Raw genomic sequence first — 22512 nt, 5'->3', positions numbered from 1 at the left:
ACAGGAAAACTTTTCCACATCTTATACGGAAAGTTCCCAGGGCCAGGTCTCCCTGTTGTCTGAGGTGGAGGAAGGTCAGGTCCCAGATTTTAGTACTGGGGAGGAATATTCAGACCAGGATAGCCAGGGGGAGGCTAAGCCTAGGGGACTTTTGTTCTCGACTGAGGACATGGAAGGCCTATTAAAGGCCATTTACACCTCAGAAGATATCCAGGTCCCCTCTGCACAGGATAGGGTGTATAGGGGCCTAGGAAGGTTACAGGCCAGAACCTTTCCCATCCACCAGTCTCTGAAGGATATAGTCCTCAGAGAATGGAAGGAACCTGAACGTAAGCTCCTCAAACTGAAAGCTTGGAAGAGAAGGTGTCCCTTTAAGATGAGGAGGAGGAGACATTTTTTAAAACTCCTCGTTTGGATGCAGCCCTAGCACAGGTGTCTAAGAGGTCTGATTTATCCTTCGAAGACGCTGGAAACATCCAGGATCAGATGGATAAAAAGTCTGAGACATTACTCAAAAGGGCCTGGGAGGCGAATGGCGCGGGCCCTAGCCTCCGCCTGTGTAGCCAGAAATGCAGACGCCTGGCTTGGCAGATTGATGGATCACGTCTCCCGGGGTAAGGAGACTAAAGAAATTGTAGACTCGCTGGAGGTAATCAGTCGAGCGGTAGCGTATGTGGCAGATGCAGCGGTGGAGACTGTTAGGACCACAGCTAAGTCAGCAGCACTTCTAAACTCCACCAGGAGGGCCCTATGGGTAAAGACCTGGGATGGAGATTTCACTTCCAAGTCTTGCTTATGCGGCATTCCCTTTTGAGGGTTCCCTGTTGTTTGGGTCAGGGCTAGATCATATCCTGTCCCGGTCTACTGTGAGGCCCAAGAGGGAAAGGGGTAAGAGATTTTTTTCGAGGCCCCCACTCAAAGACTCATCATAAGGGGAAAGTTGAACAGAGGAAGAAGTGGAACCTTGGAAAGGGGAAAGAAAAAAGTGCAATTCTTTTCTCCAGTTCCGGAGCCTCTCAGAAAGAAGGCAAATGACGCCACCGTAAGGGTAGGCGCAAGACTAAGCGACTTCCTTCCCCAGTGGGAAAGGATTACACAGTCCATATATTTTAAATCTTTTAAAGGAGGGGTACAGACTGGAATTTCAGAGTCTTCCCCCCACAGAATTTTCTTATTACCTTTCTTCCCAGGGACCCAGCCAGGGCAGAGGGGTTACTGGGAAATTTAAAGGAGCTGGCAGAGCAAGGGGTTATTGCTCCAGTACCAGCCAGTCAGTTGTCCCAGGGTTTTTACTCACACATGTTTGTGGTTCCAAAACCCTCAGGCAGATTTCGGTTAATAATAAATTTGAGAGGACTCAACCGTTACTTACTTTCCAAGAGGTTCAGAATGGAGAGTATTTATTCAGTAAGAAAACATCTTCAGGCAGGAGTCTTTATGGTCACTCTGGACCTGAAGGACGCATATCTACACGTACCCATTGCTCCCGAACACCAGAAGTACCTACGCTTCGCAGTATGCATACAGCAGAAGGTACAACACTGGCAGTTCAGAGCTCTTCCCTTTGGGCTGGCGGCAAGCCCAAGGGTATTCACAAAGGTGATGGCCGAAGTCGTAGCAGACCTACACCTGCAGGGGATAGGGTTAATACCCTACCTGGACGACTTGCTGATCTACAGTGTGGATGAGAGGCAAGCGATGATAGACAGAGACATCATGTTAGAGACTCTGGAGACCTTGGGCTGGATGGTCAGTTGGGAGAAGTCCTCATTGACGCCATCTCAATCCAAACTATACCTAGGCTACCTGTTAGACTCGCAGGCACAGAGGGTATTCCTACCAATAGAAAAGGTAGTGAAGGTCCAGAATGCGGTTGTCACCCTTCTCGAAAGAGGAGCAGCCTCTCTGAGATATGAGTCTGCTGGGTCTCGTGACCGCCTGCATACCGGCAGTAACCTGGGCACAACTACTTTCTCGGCAGCTTCAGGCCTTCCTACTTGCCTCATGGGGAGGAAAAAGATAAACATTGGAGAGGAGAGTGTCCCTCACAGAGGAGGTCTCTCTCTCTTTGCAGTGGTGGCTCGACCCACACAATCTGTTGAAAGGTCGCCCCTGGTCCCAGGTAGACCCATTGGTCTTGACCACGGACGCCAGCTCTTGGGGGGCTCATCTGGGAGACCGATATACCCAGGGGTCCTGGAACCGCAGCCAAGCCAGGGAATCCTCCAATTTCAGGGAGCTTCTGGCAGTAGGCAAAGCCCTAGACAATTTCCAAGAGCAGCTGCAGGACAGAGAGGTTCACATCCTCTCAGACAACCTGGTCACGGTTGCATACCTAAACCACCAAGGAGGGACAAGGTCGGGCAAACTGAGGGAGTTAGCACAACAGATCCTTGGGGAAGCAGAAAGGAAGGTCCTTTCACTGTCAGCGATTCATATAAAAGGCTCACGCAATCTGCAGGCAGATTTCCTAAGCAGACAGCCCATCCTTCAGGGAGAATGGGGATTGAGCAAAGGAATCTTCTTCCTGGTGTGCAGACATTTTGGCAAGCCAGAAATAGATGTGTTCGCTTCCCGGAGGAATGCGAAGGTCTGCAGGTTTTTCTCCCTTTACAAGGATCAAGAAGCAGAAGGGATAGACGCTCTTGTACAGGGGTGGGATTTCAGGCTGGCTTATGCCTTTCCCCCACTGGTACTCCTTCCCAGAGTTCTACAGAAGTTAACCTACTCAAGGACAGACCTGGTGCTGATAGCACCCTGGTAGCCCAAGAGCGTTTGTTTTCCCACCATTCAGAGTCTCTCGGTAGCTCCCCCGCTGCATCTGCCGGTGCAACGAGGTCTGCTCAGTCAGGGTCCAGTCTTTCACCCCGAACCGGGACGTCTCTCTCTGACAGCATGGCTATTGAGAGGGAAATACTCCGTGACAGGGGCTGTTCGGAGAGAGTGATAGACACTCTTCTCCTCAGTAGGAAAGGCGTCACCAGAAAAATGTATGCAGTCTAAGGAGGGGGCTCTCCAGATGATACCTACCATCCTAGACTTTCTTCAAGAGGGGGTGGACCAGGGTTTGGCAGTCAGCACCCTCAAAGTCCAGGTGGCAGCCCTGTCCGTGTTTTTTGACAGGGAGCTAGGACAAGAACCACTGATAAAAAGATTTTTGTTGGCCAGGGAAAGGGTAGTCCCAGTCAGGTCGGTCAGTTGCCCTCCATGGGACCTGTCCCTGGTATTAGATGCCCTAACAAAGGGGCCTTTTGAGCCGGTGACGCAAATTTCTGTTAGACTCTTATCATTTAAGTTGGCCTTCCTTCTGGCTATCACTACGGCCAGAAGGGTGGGTGATATACAGGCCCTTTCAATTAAAGAGCCGTTTTTGCGTATCCTAGAGGATAGGGTAATCCTCACTCAGGATCCCCTTTATTTGCCAAAAGTGGCTTCGTTATTTCACAGGAGATTATTCTCCCGTCCTTTTGCCAGAATCCCAAGAATAAGGAAGAGGAGAGGTTCCATTTCTTGGATGTCAGGCGCTGTCTCCTAGTCTATTTAGAAAGGGTGAGAGACTTTAGGAGGTCCAGTCGCTTATTGATAACCTTCTCAGGGAAGAGAAAGGGTCTACAAGCCTCTAAGGCAACGATGGGTCAGACAAACCATATCTATTGCTTATAGGCAGGCAGGTAAACCAGTGCCAGCCCGCCTTAAGGCGCATTCAACCAGATCCCTGACGACCTCCTGGGCAGAAAGGGCAGGCGCCTCAATCGACCAGATCTGCAGAGCAGCAACATGGACGAGTCATAGGACATTTCTGAGGCACTACAGAGTGGAGCTGTTGTCCCCTCAGGATTTGGCATTTGGCAGGAAGGTCCTACAAGCGGTTGTCCCGCCCTAAAGGTAGGCCTGAACTTCTTGCTTATCGTCTCAGGTGTGCCGTCCTGGAAGACGATTGGAGAAAATGACCAGTTACACTTACCGGTAACGGCTTTTCTAGGAAATCTTCCAGGACGGCAGGCCTACTTCCCTACCCTTGTTTTATTGGTGTGGTATATTCATTCCGAATGTTCCCTCTGACACCGGTGTGGGCTTTTCTTTACCATAACTGAGGGTCTGAGGGAGGGGTGGGAACTTTTAAACTTGTTGCTGATTGTGTTTCCTGTCAGGTGGACCAGTCATCTCTCAGGTGTGCCGTCCTGGAAGATTTCCTAGAAAAGCCGTTACCGGTAAGTGTAACTGGTCATTTTACTGCTCATCAGTTTAGAGTTAACTGTGAGCTCTGGTGCTAGAATTATTGCTCTCACACTGACAGTAACAACAATACTTTGTGTGGTGCAGTATCAGTTTACTTTTGTTTTTTTCTTTTCTTACATCAGGGGACACAGAGCCGTAGTAATTACTACATGGGTTATATTGGCATATGAGGTGCTGGACACTGGCACGCCCCTTAAGGCGTGAACTTCACCCATATAACCCCTCCCACTACTAGGAGTCCTCGGTTTTTTCGCCAGTATCTAAGGTGTTGGGCACGAGTAAGGATGTGTTGTACTGAGCTCCACGGGCAGTAATCCTTGATGAGAGCCCACCATCCTGACCGGATCCATTCTGATGTCTCTGTAATTGACTAAATGAATGGTACCCGGGCCTCGTAATCCGAAGACACAAGGTTTTGCTTGCGAATGCTTTAAGAGCTGGGCCCTGGGCTTGAGTACTTTTTGGTAGTAAGGCCAATAAAAGTTTACTGGCAGGGTGCCGTCACAGGTCCAGGATTGTGGGTCAACCTGAGTGTTCCCCGGTTCCTGAAGGTTTCCTTTTAAGGTCTCGGAGCCTACCGTGAAGAGTGAAGATTGTGTGTCTATCTCTGGTAAAACCCTTCTGCGAGGATAAGGTAGATGACATTTTCTCAGGAATCTCTCCTTCCATGTATTGTGTTGTCATGTCATGTCTGTGTCACCACTGGGGCTGTATTGAGCACTCACCATTCTGATGCTGGAAACAGCAGAAGCTCCACTCTCCTCTCCTTCTAAGCCAGCACAGACCCTCAGGTAAGAGAAAGGGGGGGGTCTTATCACTTCCTGGCCCTCAGATTGGCTTTTTTTGTTTAATGCCAGCCAGCTGCCTTTATTCGTTTATTTATTTTCACAAAAAGGGGGGGGGGGGGGGGGATGTTGTTGGCAGACCGTGGCCACTTGCTGGAGCGGCTTCCTTTTTTCTTTTTTGAAAGGGGGGGGGGGGCGTATTCTGCATGGCGGGGCCACGTGGCTAATGGCATCAGATGCCGGCCACACGTGCAGGAAGTATTTTAAAGCCCTGCAAGAGAAGCTGCTGCCTGGTGGTGGAGGACAGAGCAGAGTGGTTGCTGGTCAGGTTTGGTTGACACAGGCATTCCCCTTTTGACAACATTGTACTGTATAGCTAGGATTAATAGCAGTTATTGTACTGTAGCCTAGCGAGTGATTGATTATTTTGCTGTTAGTGCCTCTGCTTTGTACTTTAAGCTATGAGTGGCAAAGGGGCCAGGAACTCTTCTAAGGGGTCACAACAAACTAAAAGAATGTCATCCTCCTCTGAGAGTGTTGCGGCAGGTCAGATTGAGCCATTAGGGGAAGCTGTAATTGCAGTCGCTCAAGAGACTTCAGCCCCTGAATATGTTACACGTGAAGTGTTGTCTTCTACTATTGCTGGTTTAGAGAAGAAACTTGATGCGATGTTATCCCTTCAGAGCGGGGTTAAGCGCAGCAAATCCCCATCAAGTGCTCAAGATCCTCCTCTGGAGGTTCAGGATGCCGGGGATCAGGCAGATCTTCCTAGAGATTTGGAAGATGCTGGCTTATCCTCTTCTGAGGATCCTAACACGGAAGGAGTATCACCACAAGAGAGCTTGCTTGTGCACGCTCTCACTAGGTTGGTTCGTTCAACTTTTTTGCTACGGCTGGGGATGCCTTTCCTATTCATGCGTGGCTAAGAAAACTTATGTATGCAGAGTGGGAACATCCGGATAAGCAGTTTTATCCCCCTAAGAGATTCTCCAAACTGTATCTTATGGAAGAGGATTTCTATAAGAAATGGGGGGGGATGTTCCAGCAGTTGACGCTGCGATTACCTCGGTTAATAATAACCTCACATGTCCGTTTGATAATGTGCTCATGTTAAGGGATCCAGCAGATAAGAAGCTGGAGCACCTTTCTAAGAACCAGATGGCTTTAGCCAGTTAAGCAGTGCAGCCGGTTCTGGCCACAATGGGTATATCCCAGGCTATTAAGGAAGAGTTTGAGGAGATGCTTAAGTTTTTGCCTGTTGAACAGGTCCAGCAGTATGCTGATTTAGCAGACTCACTGTGTTTCACAGTAGATGCTATGAGAGTCCATTCAGATCTCACGTCTGATGTTGGGACTAGTGCATACTCGCAGAATCCTTTGGCTTAAGAGTTGGTCAGCCGAAGCACCGTGCAAGAATCTCCTAGCCAGTTTCCCTTTTCATGGTGGATGGCTATTTGGAGAAGATTTGGATAAATACCTACAGAGGATTTCCAATGGCAAATGCTCTCTTTTACCAGTAAAGAAGAAATTTAGACATTTCTCATTTAAACGGGCCTCTTCTCCTATACCAGGGACATCAGCCTCTAGGCAGTCTCGACGGCCTCAGCCGTCAGGTTCAAGGGGAAAACCCCAGGAACAGCACCAAGATCAGAAGAGATCTTGGGGAAAGAAGCCCACAAAGCAGAGTACTAAAGCCTCCTTATGAAGGAGTGCCCCCGCTTGCTCGGGTGGGGGGAAGGGTCCTGTAATTTTCAAAGATTTGGCAGGAGCAAGGTCAAGACAAGTGGGTGGCTTCTGCGGTTTCTCTAGGTTACAAATTAGAGTTCCGAGTTTTGCTGTCTCCCTGGTTTCTAAGGTCAAGTGTTCCCAAAGATCCAGAAAAGAAGAAGGCTCTCCTTTTTATAGCACTGGATCATCTGCTATCCAAGGCAGTCATATCAGAAGTTCCCTTAGAGATATTTTCTACCGGGTCTACTAGATCCAGGCTTTCATGCCTGGTCCTCGGATGGGTCCCTGATGCTGCACCAGGTCCTCCGGAACAATGCCCCTAAACCTTTGTCAGAAATACTCGGCGCCAAGCCGATTACATTCCTGGACAAGTGGAGGTACGTTCAATTACAGTGTTTCCTGCGGGCCCTGCCCCGACCACTGAGAGACTCAGAGACTTTAAATGAAATTGAGGTAGTGTTTTACCCCAAGGATCCTCCCTTGCATTGCATTTCTTTGTTCTATAAGGCCCTCAACAGTCTCCTCCACAACTCATTCCCGTCCTTTCTGGCCTCATGGGAGAAAGATTTAGGTACCAACCTCACTGACCTACAAAAACGGAAGGTGCTACAACTAACCCAGGTCTCATCCATCGCCTCCCAAATAGCTGAGGTTAACTACAAATTGCTCACCAGATGGCACTACACCCCTGTGAAGTTACACAGGATGTTTCCTGACAACTCCCCGCTATGCTGGAGGAATTGTGGGTTCCGGGCCTCTCATGCACACATATGGTGGTCATGCCCCATTATTAAGCCGTTCTGGTCGAATGTCATCCAGATTATTCAACGTATTTCTGGCACCCTCCTCCCTGATGAACCCTGGACCATTCTCTTCCATGCTACTACAGACCCTGTGGGCCGATACAAACGCTCTATCATCCCACACCTGCTGAACACAGCTAAGGCACTGATACCTGCCCTGTGGGGCCAATCAAAGATTCCGTCACTGAAAAGTTGGATGCGTAAAATCGAGGCAGTTTACCTCATGGAGGACATCACTCATGCCAATAAGAATTCCTCGCAAAAAACCCTCTTGACTTGGTCTTGTTGGAAAGAATTTACCTCCACTACATTCTACGCAGATATCTTAGCGCAGCCCCACTGAGCATCGCAAACTAAGTCTCTACATGCCACCACGCGAGCCACTGTACCCCCACCCTCTTTCTCCCCTCCTCTTCCCCCCCCCCCCCCCCCCCTCCCTTTTTTACACTCTCTCGCCTTTTTCTGTTATTTCTCAGTTTCTGTGATAGACAACATGATACCTGGTCCTTGAATCAGGGCTGTGTACTTTGCTCATTATCTCTTGAATGCTTTTCGTTTTTTTTTTTTTTTTGTTTTTTGTTTTTTTGTTTGTTTTTCTTCACTGGCACTTCCGTTATTGCTTTACTGTGTTTGCCCTAAGATGCTCTGATGCTAATTACTAATCCTGTCCCCTGGTGTATGGGACTGGGTGCTGTATGTGGATTTAACAGTATATGTTTGTTGTTTATCTTTAATAAACATTTATTAAACAAAAAGAAGTTCCCTTAGAGGAACAGGGCACAGGTTTTTATTCAAACCTCTTCACGGACCTGAAACCAAACGGGGAAGTAAGACCTATTTTAGATTTCAGAGATCTCAATCAGCACTTGAACATCCGATCCTTTCGCATTGAGTGAATCCGGTCGGTTGTAGCCATCCTCCAAGCAGGGGAATTGTTGGCTTCAGTCAATATCAAGGATGCCTATCTTCATGTGCCAATATTTCCCGCTCACCAGAGGTTTCTGCGTTTCGAAGTAGAAAACCATCACTTTCAGTTTGTGGCTCTGCCATTCGGTCTAGCCATAGCTCCTCTGGTGTTCTCAAAGATTCTGGCTCCTGCTTTAGCCAGATTAAGGGCTCAGGGCATAACAGTCCTAGCCTACTTGGACGATCTACTCTTAGTAGATCATTCGGTTTCAGGGTTGGACCTCAGTCTGGCGACCACAGTAAACTACATGGAATCTCTAGGCTGGGTTCTCAACCTAGAAAAATCCTCCTTGAAGCCATCAAGGAGAGTATATTACCTGGGACTAATCATAGATGCCAGGCAGAGAAAGGTATTTTTACCTCAAAAGAGAATCCGTTCCATTGTAGAACTAATCCATCTCATCAAGGCAAAGAAAACGCCTTCCATTTGGTTGTGCACGAGACTGTTGGGAAAGATCGTGGCCTCCTTCAAGGCCGTCCCTTACGCACAGTTTCATTCAAGATTGCTACAAAGTGCAATCCTGTCAGCCTGGAACAAGAAGGTTCAGGCCTTAGATTTTCCAATTCAGCTGGCTCCTGACGTACGTCAGAGCCTAAATTGGTGGTTGATATCCAGCAACCTTCAAAGAAGATGGTCGTATCTACCTGCCACCCGGAAGGTAGTAACTACGAATGCCCATCTCCTAGGCTGGGGAGCAGTCCTAGAAGAGGATTCTGTCCAGGGGAAGTGGTCCAGGTTGGAAAGGACCTTGCCTATCAATATTTTGGAAATTCGGGCAATCTGTCTGGCTCTAAGAGCCTGGGCGGTCAGACTGGAGGGCTATCCTGTCAGGATTCAGTCCAACAACGCCACAGCTGTGGCTTACATCAATCACCAGGGGGGCACGAGGAGTCGTGCAGCCCAGAGGGAGGTGAATTATGTTCTGTCTTGGGCAGAACACAACGTTCCTTGCCTTTTTGGCAATTTTCATTCCCGGGATAGAGAATTTGGCAGGCGGACTACTTGAGCCGCCAACAGTTATTTCCAGGAGAGTGGTCTCTTCACCTCAACATCTTCCTTGCGATATGTCAAAGATGGGGTACTCCAGATGTGGACCTGTTCGCGTCCAGATTTAACAACAAGGTCGACAACTTTGTGTCACGGAACAGACGCATTAGTCTTCCCATGGGATCAGTTTTCTCTGATCTATGCATTTCCTCCTGTTCTGCTTCTTCTGCGTCTTCTTTGCAGGAACAAAAGGAGGTGATTCTAGTCGCCCAGAAGGCCTTGGTTTGCCGAAATCATAAAGATGGCAGTAGGAGCTCCCTGGACGCTACCATTACGGTCATACCTTCTCGTGCAGGGTCCGGTATTCCATCCTACCTTACAGATGCTAAATTTGACAGTCTGGCTATTGAGACCCACATTCTAAGGGGCCGTGGGTTGTCTCCTTCAGTTGTATCTACCTTGATTAATGCCAGGAAGCCAGCTACCAGGATCATTTACTAGGGCATATGTTGCCTGGTGCGGATCCAGGGGTTGGCACCCCAGGAAATATGTTATAGGTAGAATCCTTGATTTCCTGCAGATGGGATTAGAGATGAATCTAGGCCTTGAATACCATGAAGGGCCATATATCGCCCTTGTCAGTGTTTTTTCAACGGCCTTTAGCTTCTCACTCTTTAGTGCGCAGCTTTGTTCATGGGGTAACCTGGATCAATCCTATCAAGGCACCTCTAAATCCTTAGGATTTGAATTTGGTCCTGTCGGCTTTGCAGAAGCAGCCTTTTGAACCCTTATGGAAAATTCCCTTGGTTCTTTTGACTAGAAAGCTAGTCTTTCTGGTTGCCATTTCTTCTGCTAGAAGAGTATCTGAATTAGCGGCTCTATCTTGTAAGGAGCCATATCTGATTATGCATAAGGATAAGGTGGTTTTATGCCCTCATCCTGAATTCCTGCCAAAGGTAGTGACAGGTTTTCACTTAAACCAAGATATTATTCTTCCTTCATTCTTCCCAGAGCCTCGATCTAGGGAAGAGAAGGTGCTGCATTCCCTTGATGTAGTAAGAGCGGTCAGAGTGTACCTAAAAGGCGACCGCTCTGGTTCGTAATACAGATATTCTGTTTATTCTGCCGGATGGTCCAAGGAGAGGACAGGCAGCGTCTAGATCCACTATTTCCAAGTGGATCCGTCAGGTCATTATTCAGGCTTATGGTTTTGAAAAAGAAAATTCCTCCTTTTCATGTTAAAGCACCCCTTAACCAGGGCGATTAGTACCTCCTGGGCGGTGCATCATCAGGCCTCTGTGGCTCAGATCTGTAAGGCTGCGACATGGTCTTCAGTTCATACATTTACCAGATTTTATCAAATCGATGTTAAACGTCAGGAGGATTCTGCCTTCGGGCGCAGTATACTGCAGTTTGAGTCCTCTGGCCTCCCTTCTTTTTTGTTGTCCTTCCAAACCCCTCCCCCCCCCCCCTTTCAGTGGCCATTGCTATGGGACATCCCATGTAGTAATTACTACGGATCTGTGTCCCCTGATGTAAGAAAAGAAAATAGGATTTTTAAAGCAGCTTACCTGTAAAATCCTTTTCTTTGATGTACATTAAGGGACACAGAGGTCCCTCCCTCCCTTCTTCTTATACACTTGTATTGCTTGGCTACAAAACTGAGGACTCCCAGTAGTGGGACGCCTTAAGGGGCGTGCCAGTGTCCAGCACCTAATATGCTGGTATAACACATGTAGTAATTACTACAGCCCTGTGTCCCCTAATGTACATTAAAGAAGAGGATTTTACAGGTAAGCTGCTTTTAAAAATCCTATTTTTTTTTTTATTTTTATTTTTTTATCAATCTTGTTGTAATTTAAAGTGTTACTAATCCCAGGACACGGTATTCACTGTATCTGGTCTCCCATAGTACACAGAACATGTAAACGCAATTATTTTAGTAAATATAAGCTGCTAAATACCTTTTCTCATCAGCAATATATAGCAGTCTTGCTACTTCTATCAGTGTCTGGTGAAAGCTTGTAGGAGTTCTCATTCTCCCATAAATGTCCTATAAGGATGCCTTTCTAGCAATACACACCAAACTGAGCATGTGCAGACTGACTCCACTAACTCTGTCTTAGTCAGAGATGTTTTGGGGACAATGCAAGAAGGGGAGGATCTGTGCATACAGGATCAAACAGCCTTTTTACACAATGCAGAGGATTAACCCCTTACAGTGAGTATAACAAGCATGCCTTACTGCATATACAGACTGATTTTACTGTGGGTTCAGTAACACCTTTTTTTTTATTTTTTATTTTTTTTACTTTAGCTTTTTTTGCTTCCATTGGTTAAAAGACCCCAATGTCTCCCCTCCCCTCCAAAGCATCTAACCAAGCAGAGATCCACTCATATGCTTACTTGGCTGTATGAACCAATGAGTGCCATCTCTGCAACTGGAAGTGATTAAATTATTGTTGCTTCCGGTTTCATTCTGTGTAGAGGAGATCCAAGGAATGGATGTTTCTGTGTCTGCTCCTGCTTGCCATTTTGAAGCCCTGCATTGTGGTTCCCGACTCCCTGTAAGAGCAGAGCAACCGAGGAACTATGCCTGCACTGATAATGATCTAGTGGTTATACAACCACCAGATCACTTTCACTTTTATAGTCTAGAACCGGCTTAGGAAAATGGGCACAAATATCGAGCATTTGCACGTGTACTCGTGCAAATGCTTCGGTGCTTGATTCAATACCTGTTGTTGTATCAGGTCAGGCATCCTCGGCGTGGATCTGTGGAGGAAGTTGCAAGCACTGATCTCCCTGTATAGCTTTCAAGAAAGTACCTGACAGCTACTTTTCCTTTTCCTCCCACAGCTGTGAGCTGCTTTATTGAAATCTATACAAGGAGATTGCTGCTTGTAACTCTTCAATCCCCCGACACCACCGCTGCAATCGTCACCTGTGTCCTCCTCTGGCTCCTGGTGTCCTCTTCCAGGTCTCTCCCTCTCTCCCTCCCCCCAGGAGCCACTGTCTCCTGTCCATTCATCTTCAGTGCAGCTGAGGCTGCTGGGAAATCTGTGTCCTCGGTCCCATCCTCTTTCCCTGTCTCAAAAGGGAGATGTCAGGGGTCCAAATCCCTGTTTAGACCCCTGATATCTCACTAAAGCCTCCCCAACAGGGCTGATAAAAATGAAAGAAATAATTGTAATAAATACAATATTTAAAGGTTACGTTGTAAAAAAAACAAAAAAAAACTGTCCACTCCATTAGTGCCACTGTCACATGACATAAAAAATAAAAAAAGTATCAGTAGTTGGTATCGGCGACTACTTGGGGGGAGCATTGGTACTTGTACTCAGTCTTAAAAAAGTGGTATCAGTGCAACCCTAGCACTAACTGATAACTGATATCTGTTATTGCTACACTAATACCTATTTAAACAAGAATAACATTTGAAAGTGTACAACGCATTTTAAGATTTCTTACATTCAGGCTGTATGTGTTCAGGGATGTGCACCCACACAGATCTCACATTGGGACCAACAACTATGTCCATGCAGCCACTGCATCCCAACAGAAATAAATGGGGCTGTCTTTACACTAATTCATGGAACATGTGTAAATCCCTTTGCATCGTTGTATGCATATGTAAATGAGGCATACATAGTCTCAGCTGTCCACGGGTCTTTTTGTGTGTGAACTGCATGCTCTGCTCTTCCTTCTTCCTTTTTTTTTTTTTTTTTTTTTTTCTCTCTAAATTTAAAAAAGCATTCTATTGCAGCACTTGAAGTGGAAGTTTCAGACGGTTTTGCCTCTTATAGAGCTGTATTAGAGATTTCCCTGTGTATTTAAAACTGCCCCTTTAGAAACACTTTAGTCAAGTAGCTCTTGACTCTAAAGCCCCATACACACAATCGGAAATCCTGAAAGCAAAAGTCCGATGAGAGCTTTTGGTCGGATATTCCGATCATGTGTATGCTCCATCAGACTTTCGCTAGAGGAATTTCTGCCAGCAAAAAATTTAGAGCAGGTTCTCTTTTTCCAACGAAAATTCCGATCGTCTGTAGCAATTCCGACACGCAAAATTCCTACGCATGCTGGGAAACGATTTGACGGAATGCATTGAACTTAATTTTCTCGGCTCATCATAGTGTTGTACGTCACCACATTCTTGACAGTTGAAAGTTCAGTGAACTTTTGTGTGACTGTGTGTATGCAAGCCAAGCTTGAGCTGAATTCCGTCGGAAAAACCATCCTAGATTTTTCAGACGAAAACTCCGATCATGTGTACAAGGCATCAGACAACTCTGTATTATGACCTCTGCATAACCACACACTCAGCATGTCTGAGAAATGAAATGGAAGATGGAATTCAGACTTAACTGAGTGCTTGCTCCAGATCAGGGATTACTTTAGTGGTGAAGACAAGATTAGGAAGTCAGCCTTGGAGATTGCACTGTAAGAAACCAAGACACTAATGGCAGCTCATATCTATGTAATCTATCCATCCTCAGTAGTGCCCTTTTGCCTTTAATGTTATAGTCAGTAAATAGAGAAGAATGAGAGTACTACATAGCCAGAGAGTAACAATTAATTTGTTGTTGCGTTTTTATTATTTTATTAACCCTTCTTGCCTAGCCCAGACGTCCTTTTAACAAGGTCTTTACGCTCGAGGGAGGGGGGCAAGAAGCGAAAGGACTGTCATATTACATAACCACTGTGATGGCTGTCACAGTGGTCACACAATTGGTAGCCAGCAAGATTAGAGATTGGGAACTGTCTATAAAAACGTGGTCACCCATGGATGTGCAGCATGTGGGTGTTAAAGCCCGCCTTCGTTGCCACTGCTCATATGCATTACGTGAGGCAGAAAGAAATTTTGCTAATGTTGGCTTTTATTATATGCAAGCAATCCATATGACCACTGTGTAAGTAAGAAGATTATTGGGACAAATGCATGGATACAGAATTTTGATTTGTTTTTTTTTCTGTCTTAACAGGTGAGAAAAGCAAACCTATATTGTGTGTCACCTCTGGTGTTGTAAACAGCTTCCTCCAGAATCTTCATCACTCTTGCTAATCGTGTGGACCCATACCAAGTATAAACTTAACATGTAATGCCACTTGTTTGATGTTAAATAGCAACTGTACTTCCCCTATTAAATTGTAAGAAGTATTATATGGTAAAACAGAGCTCCACCCAAAAGGGGAAGTTTAAGTACCCCCCGCCACTTTTGGCATGTCATTTTTTTTTTGGGGGGGGTAGTGGGTACCTATTTTTGATAGGCACCCGCTTCCAATTCCGCTCGGGTCGCCTAGGCGATCTAAGCAGAACTTCTCTCCACGTTCCTCCCTGCAGTCATCTGGGACAAATCACAAGTCCCAGATGACTGCCGGACCATTCAGGACACACAGTGCACACCCAGCTGGGAAGCTGCTAACTCTCACAGCTAGGTGGCCACAGTTGAAATGCCGGGGAGAGAATGGATGACTTGGGTGAGCACATCCCGGACCATGGGACAGGTGAGTGTGTATTTATTAAAAGTCAACAGTTACACATTTTGTAGCTGCTGACTTTTAATAAACATTTTATTTTTTTTATTTTTTTATGGGCTAATTGGGACATGAACGACTATAACACACAAAGGGAAGATGACGTGCATGTGGGCAAACACCATTGGGGGACGTTTATAAAGTAAATTTGGCTTCCTGTCACTTAGAACATTTTCTGTAATAGGTTCACAACACGGCTCACCCGAATTCCTGGGCAGGAAACTGCTACAGATTCCGTACTGAAAAAGAGACTGACTTGCACTCGGACGCATATTTAAGAAGTAGTCAGGCTCAGGTTTCATTCAGTCACAATGCGACTTTAAAGCGGCCAGAGGAGGAAATGTACTGTATGACTCAATCTGTAACCTTTTAATAAATCTGTTGCATAATCTGTTACTGCTCCTCTTTAGCAAGTTTTGCTGTAACGCAGGGGTCAATTCAATAATGGCGGGTACAGACGATCGGAATTTCCGACAACCAAACCATGGATTTATTACCGACAGATTTTGGCTGAAACTTGTCTTGCATACACACGGTAGCACAAATGTTTTCGGAATTTCCGATCGGAAAGAACGCGCTGACGTACAACACGTACTATGGGACTAGAAAAAGGAAGTTCAGAAGCCTGTGCGGCTCTTCTGCTTGATTCCAAGCATGCGTGGAATTTTGTGCGTCGGAATTGTGTACACGCGATCGCAATTTCCGACAATGGATTTTGTTGTTGGAAAATTTGAGATCCAGCTCTCAAATTTTTTGCTGGCAGAAATTCCAACAGAAAGTGTCCGATGGAGCCTACACATAGTCAGAATTTCTGACAACAAGCTCACATTGAACATTTGTTATCGGAAATTCTGATAAGAGTTAAACCACATGAGAATTGGCATTAAAATAACTCATGCGGTATTTATCTCATGACCATGCAATTCACAAACAAGCACAATAAATACAGCCTGCGTTATTTTTTTATTTTGCAGTATTTAAAGCGACTAAACTGCTGGACTTTGTACCTGCAAGGTAAAGGCATAATGTGCTAGTATCCATCACTGGAGCCGCAGTTCATGGCACAGGGCTCTGAAGGAGCGGCATGGCTGGCCACTCTTTTTTTATTGTGCACACGCCAGTGATGTCACGGGGCTGCATGTACACTAAATATCTTCTAAATGGTGTACATTTAGGAGATGTTTTATACTACCAATAGGAAAGCCTTATTATAGACTTACCTATAGGTAAAAGCAAGAGATGGAAGTTTACTTCCACTTTAATGTTTTTTTGCCCCTTATTTTATTGCATACTTGACCTCCGGCTTCAGCAGAGAGTGAAACATTAACAGTGATAGAAATACCACTGCTAAATGTGCCAATTCGGCTCGGGGCTGCTGGTTGTTAAGGAGCTGGCACCGGCCGCATCTGCTGTCACTTGGGCTTATATTGAAATGTAAACACAAGTCTGGGCACTAAAAAAATAAAATAAATGATGTGCAATTCCCGCTATAAACCATACAAGGCCCTTCAGGTCTGGTATGGATTTTAAGGGGGACCCTACGCCCAAAAAAAAGTGAGGTCTCCCAAGTTTCATGCCAGAAAAGGAAGGGAGATGAATGTCCCCCCCCCCCTCAATATGGAGGGGGCCTGGCCTGGTATGGAGCTATTCTCTGGTTGCTAAAGACATGGCAGGCCCAGCTATTCTTTTAATAAATTCAGTAACTGGTGTGTGGCTAGACCTCAACTTATTTTATGTATTGTTTGTTTTATTTTTTATTTTTTTGTTTGCTTTTTTTGGGTGAATTGACTTTTACATCTATTTTTGTGGTATTTACTGTACTATACCACATAAACAGAGAGTGAATTCCCTTTTTCAACATTGCATGTGATAGTTGGCTCACATGATCCAGCTATGGCATGCAATGTCCTTTTTAGTGAAATGAGACCACAGAATTGACAATTATCCCCCCATGTCACTAAGGGGGTTATTTACTAAAGCTGGAGAGTGCAAAATCCAGCTCACTTCTGCATAGAAATCAATCGGCTTCTAACCTCCCCATTAAGCTATGACAATAAAACTTTGAAGCTGAGTGGTCTCTATGCAGAAGTGAGACTGATTATGCACTCTCCAACTTTAGTAAATAAACCCCATTATGTCATACTGCAGTAATAATAAATGCAACATTTGAACTTGACATGATTCTGGAAGAGACACACTTTGCATGCTTAAAAAATGAAACTGCTTTAACTACTTCCGGACCACCCGCCGCACATATACTGTGGCAGGGCAGCCCGTCTGCACGAAACAACGTACCTGTACATTCGCACTTCCTGGTCTGGGGCACACACCCCAGGCCACCTGCTCCTGCTGTGATTGGTCACAGCAGGAGCCAATCGGTGGGACCGGTGGCCGAGATGGCCACCCACGATCGTTTGGGGAATGACAGAATGGCGGTCTGCCTATGTGAACAGGGCAGCCTGTCATTCTGTCACTGAGAAAGAGAGATTTGTGACTCCTCCTAATCGGGGAACACAGATCTTTCTTTGTCTCGTGTCAGCAATCCCCCACACAGCCTCGTGCACACGGTACGAAAATCATAAGGGGATTGTCGTTTGACAGGCTGTTGTCTGAAATTTTTACTCTTCTTTCAACGATTGTTTTCCAATTTTCGGGCAACACATGTTGGATGACATGCTAGTAAATCTTTGGCTAAAGACAGCACCACGTCTGATTTTTGGATGGTCAGTACACAAATCCTTCACACAAAAGTTGAAAGTACAAACACGCATGCTGGGAATCAAGGAACAACTGGGAAGAGTTTGGTCTAATAAACTACTGTTCATAATCTAGAATTAACATTTGTGACGTGGAAATGTATGAAATGTCAAAATTCTCTTCTTTAATGAAGCTGCTTTGCATGTAGTTATGCCAAATGTATTTTAACCACTTCAGGACCGCCGTATTGCCATTGTACGTCAGCACAATGGCACAGGCAGGCACAATCACGTACATCTACGTGATTGCCTTCCAGCGGGTGGGGGGTCCGATCGGACCCCCTCCCGCTGTTTACGGCGGTCCGATTCGGTCCAGGAGCGCTCCGTGATGAGGGGATGGCCGTTGGTTTTCGGCCACCCCCTCTGGATCGCTCCTGGCCAATGAGAAGCTTCCTCCCCTGTGTATTGTTTACACAGGAAGGAGGAAGTGATGTCATTCTCCTCGGGGCGGTCTTTTTGACCGGACTACGAGGAGAAGACTAATAGTAAGTGTGCACCAACACTACACTGACATGTAGGTACACACAGGCACACAAACCCCCCCCCCCCCCGCCCCCCCTCCCCCCCCCCAGTCACAGTGTCACTGATTGCATTGATCATTTCTTTACTGATCAATGCATTCAGTGTCAGTTGTGACAGTAAAAACTGTCAGGACAGTTAGTGTTAGGTCCAGGGTAGCCCCCTATCACCCCCCAATAAAGATTTAACCCCCTGATTGCCCCTAGAGTTAACCCTTTCACCCCCTTTTGCCAGTGTCACTAAGCGATCATTTTTCTGATCGCTGCATGTGTCGCTAGGTAGCTAGTTATTTTTTTAGGTTCACCGCCAGGTTTTTATATCGCTAGGTACCCCGATATACTACCCAATAATGGTTTTAACCCCCTGATTTCCGCTAGTTAACCCTTTCACCCCCTTTTGCCAGTGTCACTAAGCGATAATTTTTCTGAACGCTGCATCAGTGTCGCTAGTGTCGCTAGGTAGCTAGTTATTTTTTTAGGTTCACCGCCAGGTTTTTATAGCGCTAGGTACCCCGATATACTACCCAATAATGGTTTTAACCCCCTGATTGCTGCTAGTTAACCCTTTCACCCCCTTTCACCAGCGATCACAGTATAAGTGTCACTGGTGACGCTGGTTAGCCAGTTAGTTATTTAGGTTCCCCGTCAGGTTTTTATATAGCGCCAGGGACCCCCATATACTACCTAATAAAAATTTGAACCCCCTGATTGCCCCTAGTTAACCCTTTCACCACTGATCACCGTATAAGTGTTACGGGTGACTCTGGTTAGTTTGTTTTTTATAGCATTTTATATTCAAATCCGGAAGGCAGTGCTTGGTTTTCGGGGTCCCGTACGTGGCTAGGCTCCCAAAAAGTCCCCCACATGTGGTATCCCCGTACTCGGGAGAAGCAGCAGAATTTATTTTGGGGTGTAATTTGACTTCTGCCCATAGCATGTGTGAGCAATATATCATTTAGTGACAACTTTGTGCAAAAAAAAAAAAGTTTGTAATATTCCCGCAACTTTTGGCAAAATATAAAATATTCCATGGACTCAACATGCCTCTCAGTAAATAGCTTGGGGTGTCTACTTTCCAAAATGGGGTCATTTGGGGGGTTTTGTGCTATTTTGGCATTTTATGGCCTTCGAAACTGTGATAGGTAGTGAGGAGTTAAATCAAAAATTTGCACCCTTAGAAATCCTGAAGGTGGTGATTGGTTTTCGGGGTGCCGTGCGCGACTAGACTCCCAAAAAGTCCCACACATGTGGTATCCCCATACTCGGGAGAAGTAGCGGAATATATTTTGGGGTGCAATTCCACATATAACCATGGCATGTGTGAGCAATATATCATTTTTTTTTTTTTTTTGTCATTATTCAATCCCTTAGGACAAAAAAAATAAATATTCAATGGGCTCAACATACCCATCAGCAATTTCCTTGGGGTGTCTACTTTACAAAATGGGGTCATTTGGGGGGGATTTGTACTGCCCTGCCATTTTAGCACCTCAAGAAATGAGATCGGCAGTCATAAATTAAAAGCTGTGTAAATTCCAGAAAATGTACTCTAGTTTGTAGACGCTATAACTTTTGCGCAAACCAAAAAATATACGCTTATTGACATTTTTTTACTAAAGACATGTGGCTGAATAAATTTTGCCCTCAATGTATGACTAAAATTTAGTTTATTCGATTTTTCTTATAACAAAAAGAAGAAAATATCTTTTTTTTTTCAAAATTTTCGCTCTTTTTCCATTTATATCGCAAAAAAAAAAATCGCAGAGGCAATCAAATACCATCAAAAGAAAGCTCTATTTGTGGGAAGAAAAGGACGCAAATTTCGTTTGGATGCAATATTGCATGACCGCGCAATTACCAGTTAAAGCAGCGCAGTGCGAAATTGCAAAAAGACCTCTGGTCCTTAAGGTGTTTATTGGTCCGGAGCTGAAGGCATTTGTTTTGTACGATCTGAAATTAGCGAATCAATACTCACCAAACTTCTACTAACATGAAATTAGCAGAAGGGGCGTGGCGCTTGAGAAATTAACTTCATCTTTATACTACGTTCGTGTTTGTCAATCGACAATTTGCGTACCGTTGGTATGCAAGACAAGATCCTGGCACTCTCCCTTTTGACAAAGATCAAAAGCACGGTCATCCAACAATCGTACCGTGTATAGAAGGCTTTAGAATGCACACATAGGGAACACATTGAACTCTTTGATCAGTGTCAGTGCTTTTTTTTTTTTTTTTTTTTTTTTTTTTTTTTTTTAGCACTGATCGCTGTAGTAGTGTCACTTGGTGTCCAATTTGTCCACCGCAATGTCGCAGTCTCGCTAAAGATCACTGCCATTACTAGTAAAAAAAAAAAAAATACGTAAATCTATCCCATAGTTTGTAGACGCGATAACTTTTGCACAAACCAATCCAATATATGCTGATTGTGATAAAAAAAAATGTTACCAAAAATTATGTAGCAGAATACAAATTGGCCTAAATTGATGAAGAAATTTTAGATTTTTTTTTTTTTTTTTTTTATAGCAGAAAATCTGAATTGTTGGTCTTTCTTTTTGTTTTTATAGCGCAAAAAATAAAAACTGCAGAGTTGATCATATACCATCAAAAGAAAGCTCTATTTGTGTGAGAAAAAGGACATGAATTTTGTTTGGGCACAACGTTGCATGACCGCAAAATTGTCAGTTAAAATAATGCAGTGCCATATCACAAAAAATGGCCTGGTCATTAAGGGGGTAAATCCTTCCGAAGCTGAAGTGATTAAACGGAAGCAGTGGGGCTGCCTTCTACACTGCAAAGGTTAAATGTTCATTTAGGTCACAAAGGCATTTTACTTACCAAATCCTCTGCATCTGAATGCTCCTCCAGGTTGTAAAACCAGCATCTTCAGGCTCTTCTCACCTATGTTCCTGTGGTCAGAGGCCCTCACAGCATTAAGACCAATTCAGCTCACAGCTCTACATTGGATGTGAGCATTCTGAGGAATGGTCCACTGTAGGTGCATAATCAAGGGTTTAACCCTTGTAGTGTGGGGGTATCCCCACTGTAACGGGGGAGATGGGCTTTAATGATATAGACAATAGGTCAATAGTTACCTGTCATAAAATATGCCTTTCTCACTTTCACGTGACATTTGTTAATACTTTAAATTTGTTTTAGTTCCGCAGCTCAACATTGCAAATTCAACTGTATTTTTGCCACATTTTCTGTATTTATTAAGATTTTCTAATAAAAAAAAAAACAAAAAAAAAAAAACTTGTGTTGTGTATGTTTTCTGATTAACATCAAGTTTAAAATATTGGTAATGATCAGATCCTAATGCAGTAGGTCAGATTATGTACACTTCTGGTGTAAAGGCAGGTGTCATTTGTACCCCTTTCTCCCAGGAATCACTTGTTGACACCAATGTATCTAGATGCTTACAGCCTATATCGGGGTAGGCAATATTTTGAGAGGTGGAGATCTACCTGGACACCATGGTGGTGATCAAAGATCACTGGGGTAAGGCACCCTTTTAAAAAAAATAATAAAATAATAATTAACTAGCAAGCCCAGATAAAAAGTTAAGAGGGCATAAGAAAAACTTCGAAAAATCCAATAAAACTATTGTTACTGTAGAAATATATAAACTTAGCCTACCTTTTTAATATTTTGCTTCAGTGAGAAACTCGGTATTCACTTTTTATTTATTTATTCCCATGGCTGGGGAGTAATTTGTCACCCCACAAGTCTGATGCCGGAGTCTACTATAAGGCAGAACATTTTGGTACTGCAGGCTGATTTGCTTGACTAGCTTCAGGGCCTGGCTATGTGCTTTTGATGTGATCTCAGGCTAGTGTAAGTAGTACATGGGTCAGTGGTAGGTAGGGCAGTGTCCAGAGGTCAGTATTATGTAGGCAAAGCAGTGTACAGAGGTCAGTAGGATGTAGGGCAGTCTGCAGGGGTCAACAGGATGTAGGATAGTGTGCAGCGGTCAGTAGGATGTAGGGCAGTGTACAGAGGTCAGCAGTATGAAAAGCAGTATATAGGGATGAACAGGGGTTCAGTAGGGCAGAGGACGGGATCAGGAAGACATGATACTAGACAGTCAGTAGGTTATGGGGCAATATTTTGTGTGGCCACCATTCTTTTCCAGCACTGCCTTAACCCTCTTGGGCATGGAGTTCAGTTCCAGAGCTTCACGAGCACTGGACG

At 45.0% G+C, this 22512-nt stretch overlaps 1 long non-coding RNA gene across 2 annotated transcripts in view; it reads left to right on the top strand.

Annotated features, from left to right (window-relative positions):
- LOC143974252 (uncharacterized) overlaps nt 1-21513 on the top strand; it is a 28304-nt gene extending 6791 nt beyond the window's left edge. Inside the window, exons 2-3 of one of the 2 annotated variants that reach the window (XR_013272188.1) lie at nt 14495-14608; nt 20886-21513. This is a non-coding gene — a long non-coding RNA (uncharacterized LOC143974252). Of the gene's footprint in view, nt 1-14494; nt 14609-15231; nt 16519-20885 lie in introns of those variants that run through there. The other variant, XR_013272189.1, reaches the window with a different exon arrangement.
- Nucleotides 21514-22512: the final 999 nt, after the last annotated feature.

This window comes from Lithobates pipiens, unplaced genomic scaffold (genome assembly GCF_037356315.1).
Source record: "Lithobates pipiens isolate NorthernLeopardFrog02 unplaced genomic scaffold, aLitPip1_a1.2 Scaffold_13, whole genome shotgun sequence".
NCBI lineage: Eukaryota > Metazoa > Chordata > Amphibia > Anura > Ranidae > Lithobates > Lithobates pipiens.
The sequence above is the reverse complement of the archived record's forward strand: the minus strand, read 5'-3'. Positions and strand labels throughout refer to the sequence as shown.